General features: G+C 35.2%; 1 protein-coding gene across 1 annotated transcript in view; it reads left to right on the top strand.

The window, feature by feature from the left end:
- Positions 1 to 5,997: 5,997 nt before the first annotated feature.
- The window catches only part of LOC144957025 (uncharacterized), a 204,155-nt gene continuing 202,652 nt past the window's right edge, over positions 5,998 to 7,500 (top strand). The window contains exon 1 of the mRNA XM_078887955.1: positions 5,998 to 6,367. The gene's annotated coding sequence lies outside the window, so the exon portion shown is untranslated. The remainder of the gene's footprint in view (positions 6,368 to 7,500) is intronic.

The following is a 7,500-nucleotide window of genomic DNA, read 5'->3' as shown; positions in this document are numbered from 1 at the left end:
AATAAAATTCCATTTATTCATCCCCAAGGGAAATTTGTCTTTGGGGTCTACTTATTCCAAGGGAAGAATGGAATAACCCAGGCTTCCGCCGCAGTGCAGCACCGCAAAGTGAGCTTGGGCGACTTGACTTGCTCAAGGCCACACATTGAGGCGGGTGGTCAAACTCGGTACCTTTTGGATACGAAGCAAAGACCGAACCGCTGAGCCGAAATGAATATGCAGCTTTAAAAATAAAACAAAACAAACAACAACAAACAAACACGGAACGTTTCGGGTTCAAAACCCTTCTTCAGCCAACAACAAAAAACGATAAAGACATAAATACATTACTAAATTCCGGATTCTCGACAGCGAAATTTAGTAGATCCTCTCTCTTGTGGAAAAATCAGGCTATAGAGAGAATGAAGATGACCTCCCTCAGGCCTTTGTTATTGTTGTTTTTGTTTGTTTTTTGTTTTTTGGCCATCCGCTTTTATGAGTTATTTTCACTAAAATGTATTAACCAGACTATAAAAGTTTATGGTTACACATAGATAGTTTTGTGTGTTGATCCGTTAAACTTCCGGATGGCAATGTTGTGAGTTCCATAGTCAAGTGCATTCTATCTTCTAAGTTAACGATGGCTATGGGGTAAATCGATTCAGCAGTTTGGCATGTCTTTAAGGTAGCTATAATCTATAATGAATGATAGAAAAAAATTATGATATGATGAAAACAAAATCGTTTCAAGTGTTATAGAGTTAACCAATGCCAGGATACCCAGGGCCTATTCAGTTCATTTCATCGATCGACCTGCCTCATTCAATCACGGTGATTCGATCGTCCAGGGCATGGGTCATTGTATCCCTCATCAATTAATGAAATTAATAATAATGATAATTATAGGTCTATAAGTAATATAATAGAGTCGCTCTTTCTTTCTCTCCTGTCTCTATTAATCTATTTCTTCACCGTTCACTCTCTCTCTCTCTCTCTCTCTCTCTCTCTCTCTCTCTCTCTCTCTATTTATTATATATATATATATATATATATATATATATATATATATATATATATATATATATCTTTTTCTCTCTCTTCTCTTCTCTTCATTTAATTTGTATATATCATACAAGCAATCACACCGACTTTTCCTACGTCATATATATATAATATATATATATATATATATATATATATATATATATAGATAGATAGATAGATAGATAGATAGATAGTTCGAAGATGACGTCACTCAGGTCTCTGTTCTTGTTTTTTGCCATCCGCGTTTATGAGTAATGCTCACTGAACTGTATTAAATCGACTATAAACGTTCATGGATACACACAGTTTAATGTGTTGGTCCGTTATACTTCCGGATGGTAATGTTATGAGCTTCTTAGCCAAGCGCATACTTTCTATATATATATATATATATATATATATCATCATCATCATCATCATTGCCTTTTTCACCTGGGTCAGGGTATAGGCCACAGACAAACAGTTTCCATCCTTCTCTATCCTGAGCCAACTTTTTTATCTCATTCCAGGTCTTACCACTTCTCTGTATATCAGCTTCTTTAATTCTTCTCCATGTTCCTCGTGGCCTTCCCCTTGATCTTCTGCCCTGAGGGTTCCAGTCCAATACTTTCTTTGTTATAGTTGAGTCATTCTTTCTCCATTCTTTATGTTCCGATTTCTTTACCCCCAATACCTCGTGGCAAGTATATATATATATATATATATATATATATATATATATATATATATATATATATATATATATATATATATCTATATTCTCTTCTCCCATCTCCTCTTCTCTTCCCTCTACCCCCTCCCACCTCTCCCCCGTCTCCCTTCTTCCATCCTCCATCAACTGGAATCGTTGAGCCTTTGATGGGTATGAGGTCAGATTTTCATCATTTTGAAATAAGATCAATACTCACCAAGTCTGAGGAAAGTGCAATAATATTACTGTTACAGCTCAACGCACAATAATAGTTTGGTACTTTTGTGTCAAGTATTTTCAATCTTCCAACTGGAGTGGAGCAATGTCAACACGAAAAGAAAACTCCAAATAGCCTCACTTATCCATTCCCCAAAATGTGACCAATCAAAAAGTCGGATTTGTGACAAAGGTCTAGCTCGGACAAATAAAGGTGGTTACTTACAAATGATAGAAGGAACGAAATAAGATAAGATAAGATAAGATATAATTTATTGATCCTGAATGGAAATTATCAAAACGTTATACAGCATTCATCGTTATATTAGCACAGATTTATACGCTGTCATAAACTTATTGATGAAAATGCCAAGCAAATTAAAAGCAAAAATAAACATCAAATATAATAAAATAAAATATTCATAAAATATACAGCAGTTACAAGCAATGCTATAGAAATCGGACATGAAAGTAGAATAGAGTTGTAATAATGGATTTGTATTGTAACTAGAATTTTGAAAATAGATTGCGAAGGATTGCACATAGCCAACACAGGTTGATAAAAAGTAAAAATAAAGCATGGTATTTGAATGTATAAATATATAAATAATGTAGATATAGCACCATGTAAACATGCATAAATAAATAGATTTAGAGCGAATGTAGTATCTTTTAAATGTCGTGAAGAAAAAATCATCCTAAAGTTTTGTATTGCTGATTATGGTAAAAATGAATAAAAATATCTTTGTCTTTTGGTTTTCATGTGTATTAGTCTTATAGAGATGCCAGTGGGAATTGACTATGGGAGGCGGGCACCAGAGGGGAATGAACCTGGGACTATAGGAGGTGGGCACCAATGGGGAATGAACCTGGGACTACGAGAGGTAGATACCAGTGGTGAGTGAAACCGGGAATATGGGGTTTTGGACACCAATGGAGATTGAACCCAGAAGGGTATTTCATTTTTTCCGAAACCTACCAAAACCCGCCCAAACCTTCCAAAGTTATGGGAAGTAGACAGCAGTGGATGGTGACATGCCCTTACAGAGAGAACGTCAACATAGCATTGCACATGCGTCTCTCTTATCAACTGAGGAAATCTATCGTTTGGTTAATGAGATATCTCTTTTATAATGTTATTGGATTCAATAGTCTGATGTCACGTCCGCCCAGCAACGAGCTGCTTGGTTCTAAACAAAGAAAATCGGTAATTTTTAATCTTCATGCTTGCTAGAACTTTTGCACATGTCACGTGATCAGAATGTATCAAAGTCAAAACATGATCAGATTTATACTGCTTTACTCCTCTGGATACACTTTTATGCTCGTCGTTGAAGTATTTCATAAGGGCGTCCGCCATAGTTCCAATAGTTTAGAACCAGTTACTAAGTTACTATGCGTCATTACGAGGGAAGTGACGTCACGACTGTTGATGCCTATTATACAGGGCTACATACTTTTATAAAACAAAAATGTAACCAATAAATTTGTTTTGATGAAAAGATCACAGTGATGCACCAGTTAAATCGTTTCTCAGCCATATTCTAGTCTGAGTTACCGAACCGTGAAGTCAGTGATTTCACGGCGGGTAATCTTAATCTTGGGTATTCTTTGTAACACATCACTGTGAACTTTTCATCAAAATAAGTTTATTGGTTATATTTTTATTTTAAAAAGTATGTATATAACAACATTTTGAGAAGTGATTTCTCAAATATAATTAGTGATATCTCCTTAACTAAACGATAGATTTCCTCAATGGGAGCGATCTATATTCATGTTTTCGTCCAACCTAGTCATCGATCACATGAATTTTTGCTGTACAACGATTGGAGTTTTCTCAATTTATCTAAACACGCTGATTTGTTTATGAAAGTTGTAAACATACCCACGAGTCATGCTGAGCAAAATGTCCAATTGCAACGTTGGTTATTCTTAATCTGTGAACACGTTTCACTATGTGGGTCATGTTGAGCACACTTTGCAATGTGACCAATGACCTCGAGCACATGGAAATGTAATATTATCGTGCCCATTGATAAGAGAGACGCGTGCGCAGTGCTATCTGACGTTCTCTCTGTAAGGGCATGTTGTGAAATAGGGACTCAGGGAAGTGTACACCAGTGGAGAGTGAATCTGGGACTAAGTTAGGAGAAAATCAGAGGGAAATGAACCAGGGACTATGGGAGACGGATACCAGTGTGAATTGAAGCCGGACTATGGGAGGTGTGCACCAGAGGAGAATGAACCTGAGACTGTAAGAGGAGGTGGGCACCCATGGAGAATGAACATGAGACTACGGGATATAGATACCAGTGGGGAGTGAAACCGGGAATATGTGATTTGGGTATCAGTGGGAAGGGAACTCAGAATAATAATATCATTATCTTGATGGTTCGATAGAAAGGTGTCGCATGTTGCAACAAGGCACCAAGCGACATTGACTTGGTGGGTGACTGGATAGGTAATTTTGATAGCAAACTCTGGGTTAGGCGTTGTCTCTTAGAGTTAGGCACATTTTCACACATTACCTCACTCGTCTCAGGTGTAAAAAATTTCTTGATAAAAGATACTGTGCGCTTGGCTAAGAAACTCACAACTGTGTCATCCGGAAATATAACGGACCAACACACAAAACTATGTGTAACCCTGAACTTTTATAGTTTAGTGAGAATTACTCATAAACATGGATGGTAAAAATAATAACAAAGACCTGAGTGACGTCAACTTCGTTCTATCTATAGATGGAACAAAATCGAAATATTACTCAACTATGCGCCGAGCGAGCGAGGCTCGAATCCAGGACATTCCGATCCGAAAGCGAGTGTCATACCACAAGACCACATAGCCGCAAATAAATGGAATATTTTTTCTTAAACAGATGTTAAAAAAAAAAACAAAGATAATGTTTAAACAAATAAAAACGGAATTCAAACAAACGTTGGAGTGAGTGAGCGTGACAGAATGGAAATCAGGCAATTTACTATGTCAATGAGTGATACGGACACATGATCCAAATATCAACATTGCTAGCACCAGACAGTACACACGCACTCAACAACAAGCCATCAACTCTCTAACTCTCTTGTTCTGAAGGTAGAAATCAAAATCAAAATCTCACGTGCGATGAATGAGTGCGACGATGAGCGAAGGTTTATTGAACAGCTAGCAGGCAGTAGTAGATAGATAGCCTTTACTCGCCTTGCTGGACGTTCTTCTTATTTGGAATCTGTTCTCAAATGCATAGAGGTGATTTTATAATGTCGGTGAAGTAGTGGTAGTGTTGTTATCGCGAATACTTTGTTTATTGTAATGGTGACCATTGTAGTGATCTGTTGTGTATGTGTGTGTGTGTGTGTGTGTATGTGTGTGTGTGTGTTGTAGGTGTTGGTTTTATTATTATTATTATTATTATTATTATTATTATTATTATTATTATTATTATTATTATTATTATATTTGTTATAATGATTATTGTTATATCATCATCATCATCACATCATCATCATCATCATCATCATCATCATCATCAATCATCATCATCATCTCATCATCATCTCAACTATCACTCATCATCATCATCATCATCATCATCATCATCATCATCATCATCATCATCATCTCATTATATATATTATTATTATTATGATTATTATTATTATTATTATTATTATTATTATTATTATTATTATTATTATATAGTAAGTAGTAGTATAGTATAGTAGTAGTAGTAGTAGTAGTAGTAGTAGTAGTATAGTAGTAGTAGTAGTAGTAGTAGTAGTAGTAGTAGTAGCAGTAACAGTATTATTATTATTATTATTATTATTATTATTATTATTATTATTATTATTATTATTATTATTATTATTATTATTATTATTATTTATATTATTAATATTATTGTTATTAGTATTAGTATTGTTATTATCATCATCATCATTATTATCATCATCATCGTCATCATCATCATCATCATCATCATCATCATCATCATCATCATTTTCATCATATTATTATCATATGATCGTCGTTAATATATTATCATTCTTATTATTTCATTACTGTAGGAAAGTGGTTAAATGATAAACTCACAAGTTGTGGTTAAAAAAGTGTTATAACTAAAAACTAAAACATGTGTGAACTGCGATAATAATATAATATATGAAAATTGTATCACTTACTTTCATAAATTTGTTTTGACAGCAAGTGCTGCAAGCAACTGATCAACTATTTGGATATCAAATGTCTTGATATACTATTTTGATGATAATTAATACACTTTTGAACAAGCAATTGAGATAGATACATAAACATAAACATTGATAATTATAAACTGTGTGTGAGGCGTAAATTGAAAACTGTTCATAAAAGTAAAAGACTGAATGACATCGATGGAGGGATTCTCGGATATTGATGGCTGTTGATGTCGAACCTGAAGTAAGTAAGAATTCTATTTAATCTCAATGAAAGATTATGTACTTGTGGTGCGGCTATGTCGTCTTGTGGTATGACAATCCCTCTCGGATCGGAAGGTCCTGAGTTCGAGCCTCGCTCGGCGGAGAGTGCTCAAAGCGCTTTACAATTAATGGGTTCCTGGAAAACACCAACGTTTAACATGTAGGACGGGATATGACGCCTGTCATGGCGATGTAACTTTTTTTTTTCGGGCAGAGACAACGCTATTAACGGCAAGGTACTCATTTTACACCTTAGTACGGTGAGAGAATGTGAGTAAAGAGCCTTTTCCAAGGACTCAACTATGCGCTGAGTGAGGCTTGAACCCAGGACCTTCCGATCTGAAAGCGAGTGTCATAGCACAACACCATATTGCCGCACGTAATACAGGCTTATTGAATAATATAGCTAGAACAAAATTGACGCCACTCACTTCTTTGTTAATGATTTAAGTAGTTCTCACTAAATGAGCATAATTTATATTCCCTTTCCATGTGCTCCAGGTCATTGGTCATATTGCAAAATGTGCTCAAAATGACCCACATAGTGAGAAGTATTCACAGCTTTTGAAAAATCTTACATCACGATTGGTCATTTTGTTCAGCTTGACACACGGATATGTTTACAACTTTCATAAACAAAGCAGTGTGTTTACATTTGTTGAGAAATATCCAATCGTTGGACCTCAACAAATCATATGATTGATGACTCGATTGGACGACAACATGAATATAGATCGCACCCATGATATTAACCAGACTATAAACGTTTAAGATTACACATAGCGTTGTGTTTTGGTGCGTTGTATCTGGCTGGTAAATTGTTGTGATTTTTAAAAAATAAACGCAATGCATCCATTAACCAGTAAGATTTTTGACCAATCAAAACATAAATTCGTGACACACCTTCGGACAAACAAAGTTGGTTGCTTATGAACAATACCGTGAATGATATCGACCTCTCTCTTATCACTGTTATTATTTTCATCCCCAAATGGGTGACTAGTTATCACACGATTTTCTCGATCATAATAAATATTATAAACTTTTAAGTTTACACATAATAGTTTTCTGTGTTAGTTCTACTGATCAAGGGGTAGAACAGTGGATATTATA

This window comes from Berghia stephanieae, chromosome 11, assembly GCF_034508935.2.
Source record: "Berghia stephanieae isolate SIO BIC M18660-M18661 chromosome 11, UCSD_Bste_1.3, whole genome shotgun sequence".
NCBI lineage: Eukaryota > Metazoa > Mollusca > Gastropoda > Nudibranchia > Aeolidiidae > Berghia > Berghia stephanieae.
This window is presented reverse-complemented; position numbering and strand designations above follow the sequence as displayed.